An 8,653-nucleotide genomic window follows, 5' to 3' on the forward strand; every position below is an offset into this window, starting at 1 on the left:
CCGTCCAGTGTGATGACAGCAGGGCTTCCTTTGGCAGTGGGTGTGCGCAGTGCCGCGGCCTCCGGGGCTTTCTGCAAAGCTGCAGGCAGGCAGACACTGCGCCCCGCAGGGTGTGGATGAGGCTGGGGACCAGAGGCTGCCCCCCTGGGATGAAGCCTACGAGAGAGGAGGCCAGCTGCTGGGGAGTGCTGCCAAGAAAACAAAGCAGGGAGGGGGAGGGGAAGTGCCAGAGATGGGCACAGACACGGTGGCCAGGCAGGCAACATGGGTGTCAAGATTAAAGGAAATGAGGGGCCTGCGGTGGCCATCTGGGGAAGTGAATTCCAGCCCCAAGGAACCCCTACTGTAGTGCGAAGGGCGTGAGCCTGCAGGGTGCCTACTGTCTTAGGAAGGGGCCTAGGCTGGAGACGCAGCGGAGCAGAGGGAGGAAGGAGGCCGACCAGGCCTTGTAGACAGCAGGGCTCCTGCGGTGGGACTCAGGCCATGGGGAGTCGTGCAGCTCTGGGCACAGGGACCAGGGCATGGGGGCAGGCCGGGGGGAAGCAGCTCAGTCTGCCTGGGGGCTACTGCTTACTGCAGCCGTCGGGCGGCAGCCTATGCCAGTGGCTAGGACCAGGAGGGCAGCCGGAGGGCAAGAGCTGGGAAGGGTGGGACTCGGATGTGCTGGGAAGAGGGGCAACAGCACTGTCCTCTGGATCAGACGTGCACGTGGCAAGCGCACAGCGGAGGCGCGGTCCCGGTGGGCCTGGCAGCTTGAAATTGGGCGCGCCATGAGCTGAGATGGAGGGCCTCTGGGGAGAGGGCTTGGGTCAGGCCGGGCTCAGGTCGCTAGCGTGGCCCAGCTTCTAGTGGTGGGCTAGGGGCCATGCTGCATAGGTGACTGTCTAGTGGCTCTCCGGGGACATGCAGGCAGGGTAAGCAATTAGCCCTCTGACATCACTGCCGCAGGCTTGCAGGACATGCCGGGGGCTGGACACCACAGCCTCCCTGGGGACACCCTGGCGCACGGGTGGGGCTCCAGAGGAGGCCTGGTTGCAGAGCCTGGGCTTCCTGCGTGGCTCTGGCTAGTGCACACTGAGGGACAGGAGGGAATTCTAGTGGCTTCCTGCCAGTGTCCCCGACAGCCGGGACATCCTCCGCTCTACCCAGGGATTCGGGATTCCCTTCAAGAGACCTGCTGGGCAGCTCCCAGCTGGAGCGGCCGCTGAGAGCCTGGGTGACCCGCCTCCCTGTGGGGCCTGGAGGCAAGGGCAGCCATGGGCCAGCCCAGAGGGTCAGTCACCAGGGAGCAATACCCTCTCCTGCCTGCCTGACCCTCCTAAGCAGAAGGGCAGGCCCAGCCCAGGTGAGTCCTTCCCACCCTCTGTGCTGTGCAGAGCAGCACTCAGGGGTGGTGGGCAAGCTCAGAGCCCCACGGAGGAATTGCGCTGAGTTCTGCAGGGACCGGGAGCTTTCCTAAGGTCTGGGGCGCAGAGGCAACGCAAGGAGCGCTCCGTGGGTGGCGACGCCGCTCGGACTCCTGAATGGAGGCCCAGCCTGGCATTGGCCCGTATGCTAGAGCCAGGGCATGCTCTGTCAGAGTAGACCTGGGAGTAGCCTCGGCCTCCCAAGACTGCACTCAGCTCCTGCAACTGCTGCCACCTGTGGAAGTCCAGGTCCCTAGGGCGCCTGGAGCAGGCTCTGATGCAGCAAGTGTGCAGCCAGGCCGCTCTCTGGGAGAGCAGGGAGGGGGCGGGAAGGGGGCCACAGGTCTCAGCTCTAGTGCCAGGCCACCTGAGCCCTTTGCAAGGAACCCAGGCTCCTGCAGAAGCCGCAGGTGTTGGCCTGGATGCCCCTGCTGAGAGGAGCACACCAGCCCAGCCCAGCTTGGACTAGGGCTTCCCGTCTTCCGGGGTCAGGACCCCGTGGGCAACATACACAGCCAGGGGCCCTGGGTGCCCTGGACGGGGAGGGGCAGGTCCAGGTCAGTAGCCCGCCCTCTTGAGAGCCCTGGTGCCCAGGTGGCCACTGCAGGGGGGTTCTGTGGTCATGCCGGAGAGCTGGTGGTGGAGAGGAGGAGGAGGAGCCTGACACTCCCCATGCAGCAGCCGCCCACTGCAGGTGAGCGCCCCTCCCAGAACAGAGGGCTCCCTAGCTCTGGAGTCAGGGAGCCCCAGGAGGGGTCCACCAGATGGCTCTGGGATGAGCCTGGCCTGCATGCCAGTCTACCTGCCGGCCTGTCTCTCCACCTCTCTCCGTCCCCGCGCCTCTCTCCGTCACTGCCTGTGCTTTTCCTGGCTTGCATCTCTCCCTAGCCCTGTCTTTGTCTCTTGGTCTCCTAGGGTCTGGTCTCCGCTGAGGGCTGGCCTCTCCGTTTTCGTGCATCCTGCTGGCCTGGCACACCCAACCGTCCAGCTGGGGGTGCGGGAAAGAGCTGCCATGGCCTGAGGGTCTCCTAGTCAGCGCGCCCGGCCCGCTGCCCGGCTGGGTCCACTTGCCCACTTGCCATGCCCGATGCCTAGCGCCCTCCTGTCTGTGGCCCCTGCACCTGCTCAGCAGCCAGGCTGGCCAAGCCACCTGCAGAGGGAGCACGCTCTCCTGGGCTGGGCCCTGCAGCTGCTCTGCTTCCCCTCAGGGCTGGTTTGTGTCCATTGCAGAGGGCACAACTCCTGCCTGCCCTGGGAAGCCCGCCTGGGGCCGCTTTGCCCTCTGTAAAGTCTCTCATGTGTGGGCGGCCCTTGGGCGGCTCCTGTGCTGTCAGCGACCTAGGCCCTGGCTGACCCTAGAGTCCTGTGCACTGAGGCTCAGGGCCCGCGGGGCTAGGCCAGCAGGCTGGCGGGCAGGGCAGGCAGGGCAAGGCTTCTCCCTGGAGGGCACAGCTGCCTGCCGCCGAGCGTGTCCGGGGCAGTGTGGGTGTGCAGGTGCTGTGGCCCTCCGCTGGAATGACAGGACCCTGAGAAAGCTTGTCTTTAACTTACACCCCAAAAATTCACCTTGCAGGGGAAGCAGTGCAGAGAGGCTAGGCTTGACACAGGGCTGGGCAGTGCAACTGTGCTAGTGGACTGAGGGCACCACTGCAGCGCCACCGGCCAGCGCCAGCTTGGCCCAGAGCTCAATCCCAAGCCTGAGCCCGAGCCCAAGAAAGCCTGAGCCAGAGCTCGAGCGGGGCCGCAGCCAAGGCAGCGGCCCGGGGCCGGGGCTGGGCCAAGAGCCTCAGGTGATCTGCAACCGGCTGGCTGCACAGCCAGCGCGAAGCTGGGGCCAAGCTGCTGCCCTGAGGAGCTGCTTGGGTCGCTCTGGAGCTCCCCAGCCCGGTAAGGGCGAGGGCCGCAGGGAGGTCCCAGCGCTCCTGAGGGAGGCTCCAGAACGCCTCGGTGGCTCCTGTTTGCAGGCCCCGTGGCTGACGATCGGGCCGGGTGCTATGGACTGACAGTCCCAAAGTTTCTTGGGGGCACAGGCCCACCTGCTCAGAAGCTGGCCCTGGCCCTTCTGACCAGCCCCGCCCTGCGGAACACAGGCCCAGCTGCCCTGGGGCCAGGGCCCAGGATTCGGCCTGGTGTTGGCTGCCCTGCTGGCAGGACCAGGTCTGACATCTGGGCAGCAGCTGCACCTGGAGGGAAGGCAGAGCAGCTCCAGCTGTTGGGCTCCAGGCCCTGCTGGGCTCCCCAGAAGCTTCCAGGCCTTCCCCGTGACCCTGGGCCACTCAGAAGCGAGGAGGCCACTTTGGCTGCTTGGGTGCAGGCTCCCAGCCCGGGGGGGGGGGTACCACGGCTCCAGTGGTGGAATTCTTCAGTCCCTTCCCAGTTGCTGCAGCAGGCCGAGCGAGGGCTATGCCCCGTGTAGAGCCCCTGCGCTGAGCTCCCAGCCTGCCAACTTCTCCTGGGAGAGCGGCTCTGAGCACAGCCCAGTCCAGCCAGGAGCAGAAAGGACAGGGCAGGGGAGCTGTAAAGACAGGAGGAGGTGGGAGGGGATGGGGAAGCTGGGGGCCCTGGCCTCAGGATCCTGGCCTTTTCTCTTAAAACCCAGATAGATTACCAAGTGAACTGCATGTAATCACGAAGTGCGATGCGGTCATGCCAACACACACACGCCGGGGACTGATTCCCACAGTCCAGTCAACGGGCGCCTCACTTCGCACCGGAGTTGCCATCTTTGGTGTGTGCCTATGATGCGGAAGAGCCCAACCTGCCCTGGCAGCAAAGCCAAAGAGAAAAACGTGTCTCTTCCGCTGTAGTGCTGTGTGCCGGATGCCCCAACCCCATCCTCGCGGGCTGGCCGCCCTAGCCTCAGCTCCCCGCCAAGCCTGAGGCTGCTCTGCATCTTCCCCTGATCCCGGGACACTGGGTGCACAGGTTGGCCCCCTCTCACCTGACTGTAGAGGAGGTCAGTGCCCTGGAGAGACAGTCAGTGGGCCCAGACGGAGCAGGCAGTGCCAGGGAGAAGCGATGGAGCGGGCAGGCGTCCGAAGGAAAGCCTGTGCGAAGTACAAGCTGGAAAAGCAGTGCAGGGTGGTACCCTAAAGTGATCTCCTTGTGGCAGGCTGGGCCTCAAGGCATCCAGGGCGGGGAACGGCAGACGGTCTGAGCAGGATCAGTCTTTTTTCTTTTAAAGAGGAAAAAAGGTAAGGAGGACAAGTACAAACACAACACAACGTAAAATAAAAATGGTGTGGTATTTCAAGACAGGAATAGAAAATAAACAAGGACTGTTACGCTTCACCACGATATCATCCAATTGTGGCACAGATTACCAGACAGAGGCGTGCAAGAATGCCCAATTACATACTGACTTCCTCGCAGTGAGACGCCGCACGCAATACACACTCAAAAAACAAGGGGAAAGGAATTCAACAGTGGTTGTTGTCCTGCACATTGCTGTGTTCAAGCATCACTCTTAACCGTCTCAGACGAGGCCACAACTCAGATACCGAAAAACTGCACTGCAGAGCTTCCACTGTTAAGCGACCACAGGGATGGCTGTGGGACGGCCCCAAGAGACACGCACAAGGTGCGAGCCACACACGGAGCCCTTGAGAAGCGGAAGCTCAGGCCAGGAAGGACACAGGGCCGCACCTTCCGAGACAAGAATCCAGGCCTGGAGAGTACGGCTCTCATGTGTGGCTGCTTCTGCACCTGCTTGGACTCCGTTCCGTGGTCTCCTCAGCCCCACTCCCAGTTCTTCCATCCAGCAGACACCAGGGCTTGACCGCCTGTGTACCCACCAAGGGGGGCAGGGATGCGCCATGGCGTGGGCAGGACCCCGAGCGTGGGGTGTGTGAGCAGAGTGGGCAGCCCACATGCCCACAGGTGACGGAGCTGGGCACACAGGACCCTCTCACCTGATCTGGGACAGAGACCCCTGGAGGAAGCACACGCTTGTCGATACTGAGGGGCAGCACGTAGACACGCTTCGCTTGCCTTCACTTGTGTCGGGGGTCGCAGGCTTTCCCCCTTCCCCGTTCTTCCTATTATTTTCCTCTTTCTTCTGTTAGGCTATTTTAATTCTCTGCATTTCAGCTTAGTCTTAACAGCACCCTTCCCCACACTTTTCTCTCCTCCATATCTTCCATCAAGTCAGAATTGTACTTTGTGCTGTCCCACTCCCACGTCCTCACGTCCACGCTGTTGTGACAACTGAGCATTGCGCATCTTTAGCAAGCTCGTCAACACGGCACTCCAGCTGCTGGAGACCTGCTGTTGTTGGTGGAGCTGTAGTCATGCATGTAGGAAAGGGTCACTGTGCATGGGTATTTTGTGTGTCCGAGGGCTTATACCATACGGAGAGCTCTTCTGATGGCTGTGGGCGGTACATTAGGGGCTTGGACGTATGGCCGTCCAGTTTGTCTCTGACTCTATTATCACTGCTGGATTTACTGGTATTGCCAGGTTGCTGTAGCTGTTGGCGTGAATCTACTGTCTGTGTAGGGTAACTGTTGGATTGCTTTTTAACAGCTGGATTGTCATGAACAGAACTGTGGGCTATTTCCAGCAAACTGGGTGCTAGGACAATTCCACGGCAGCCTCGTGTTCAAAATTAATGGAGGTGACTGTATCTTGGGACAGGGCCAAAGGCCTATCGTTGCCCATGCCCAAAGTGCATCCCTGAAGAGCCGGCTCTAGTTAGAGAGGACTCCATACATGCAAACACCTTCCATGAAAACCAACCTGCAAAGCTCACTTCAGAAAAACCTTGTGGTACTAGCAGGAGGAAAGACCCAAAATGCCTCCAGCACCTCCAGTGCCCAAAGCTGACGTGTAGTGCATCCAGAGGGCGGAGATCAGAAGCCACACAGCTCAGTGCTCCAAACGACTGGAGAAGAGACTTAAAAGCATGGCATCGAGATGCTGGATGAGCTCCCGAGGCATAACTACAAGGTAATGGACGAGAAGAAGAAATTGATCAGCACATGGACAGAAGACACTGATACAGGGCAGGGCAGGTCGCTCAGGAGCTCCACGCCTGCCTGGCAAATATAAGGTGCTGATTCCCTGGAAAAGACAGAGACAGGAGAGAGAGAAGGTGGGGGGAGTTTTAGGAGGATGCTAAGTTAAAGCTAGTTGAACTAAAGAACACATTACGAACCCTGAGTGACCAGTTTAGCAATGAGCTCGAGTCCAGAAAAAGATATTCTCAGGGGATTAAATCTTCTAAGGAAAGTTCGGCAGGAGCAGTGAGAAAGGGGAGGACAGTGCACCAAAACTTGACGTCAGGGCAAATCTGACGACCGACTATTCTGAGACTCTGCACAAAAAACAAGGGAGCAAGAAAAGTGGCTCCCCCTGGCAGCCAGATTACAGCGCACTGTAATGTAAGAGTCATTGGCATTGGTGAACAATGAAAAGGCAGCACAAATGGTCTAAAACACCTGTTTACAGAAAGAAAAATGGAGAAGTTTCCACACGGGGCGAAAATTTAACAGACAGAAATGCGAGGCTTGCAGATCTTCAACCCGCAGAGAACCAGGCCACGCCAGCAGAGTCAGAATTCCGGGAGTCCGACGCATGCGTGGTATCAGCAGTGCGGTGGAGAAGGCAAGCAGTCCCTGAGAAAGGAACCTCCGCTGCAATGACAGCGAGCTTCTCAGCTCAACACTTACAGGCCAGAAGACTTCAAGGTGCTGTGCATCCAGGCCTCAAGGAAGTCGCGGCAGGGCTGGCCAGGCAGGGAGGCCTCGCAGGAAGAGGACACTGGCCCTTTATAGTCACCAAGAGTAAGTGAGGCCTCCCGCACTTTCGTAAGAAATAAAGCCATACTGAGTCACAGGGCCAGGCCACTTCAGTCTCTCAGTTCGGGCTCGAAGGGCGCTCAGCTACCCACCAAACTTTCCCTTATCTGTGCATTTTGAATTTTTCTCGAAATGATACTGATATTCTGAACGATACTCAGTAAATCCCACAGTCAACGTTCCAAAAGCCTTCCTCAGCACAGCCTTGCCCTTTTCCCTATTGTTCTTTTGGGGCAGATAGCGAGGACATCATCCCGGAAACAGCAATCGTTCTGGGACAGACTGCTTTCTTGCTCCAAGATGAAGACTGAAACATCACGACCAAAGTTCTGCTTAAAAGAAGCCCCGTGTTGTTCGGGATCCTCTTCTCTGCTGTGTGAAAGGGCTGCATGGAGTTATGCTTTATGGGGGACAGAGAATTCATTCCGGAAAGCGCTCAGTCCCTAGAGTGGGTTGCCCCTGACAACACGGCCCTCAACACATGATACGGAGTGTAATCCCGAGCATGGAGCCACTATCAGTAGACCAAGGTGTGTGTGTGTGTCGGGGGGGTTTCGTTTGGATCTTCGAGACAAGGTCTCACTGTGCAGTTCAGGCTAGTCTTGATTTCACTACATAGCCCAGGCTGACCTAGAACTTAGGAGATCCTCCCACCTCAGCCTCACACTTGCTCAAATTACAGGTATTCACTAGTACATCCGCCCATCATTTTATGGTTTTGCAGGAAGTGAATTTAGTCTACAAGCTGCAGGAAGTCTTGAATCCAGATTATTTCTGTCAAGGTGAGAAGATGAAGCTGCTTGACATTCTCTGGATGTACTGTGATTTTGGATGATGCAGAACATGCTTCAAAAGGAATGAGCCCAGATAACCCCAAACAGATGGTACTACTGTTTGGGTGGCTGGTTTTCTTTAGCGTCAGACGATTGGAAGAGTGGAAAATCACTGATGGCTTGGCATGTACGCACCCTCGATTGGGGTCGAGGGGACCCAGGCCTTCGTTACAGCAGCGCCTTTTCAAGAGCACACAGAGAAGTGATTTCTCCTCCAAACGTCCCCCAGTGCCATCCACAGCTTTCCGGCACAGAGCAGCATGGACCTGGGGCAGTCCAGGACAAAAGCAAGGCAAGCGGGACAGTCCTGGTTCTGATGGTCTCGTCGGGGCACTCTCAGAGGGGTGTCCACTGGGGATCTGCCAGAGTGCCCCGTCCTGCTGGGAGGGGGTCAGAGCGTCACTTGCTGGCTGTCATGGGCCACTCATGACCTCTCAAGGTGAGGCCAGCACCTGCAGGGACAAGGACAGTCCCAGAACCAGTGACCAATGCGTGCGCTTAATGTCGCACAGCTGCTCTTATAGGAGAAACCCAGAATATAAGGAACTGAAAGAGCAAAGTAAGATGATAGGAAATAGGGGTTGGAGCTCTCTGAAGGGAAGGGGGAATCAAGAGA

Source organism: Octodon degus, unplaced genomic scaffold (genome assembly GCF_000260255.1).
Source record: "Octodon degus isolate 3935 unplaced genomic scaffold, OctDeg1.0 scaffold00218, whole genome shotgun sequence".
Lineage (NCBI taxonomy): Eukaryota > Metazoa > Chordata > Mammalia > Rodentia > Octodontidae > Octodon > Octodon degus.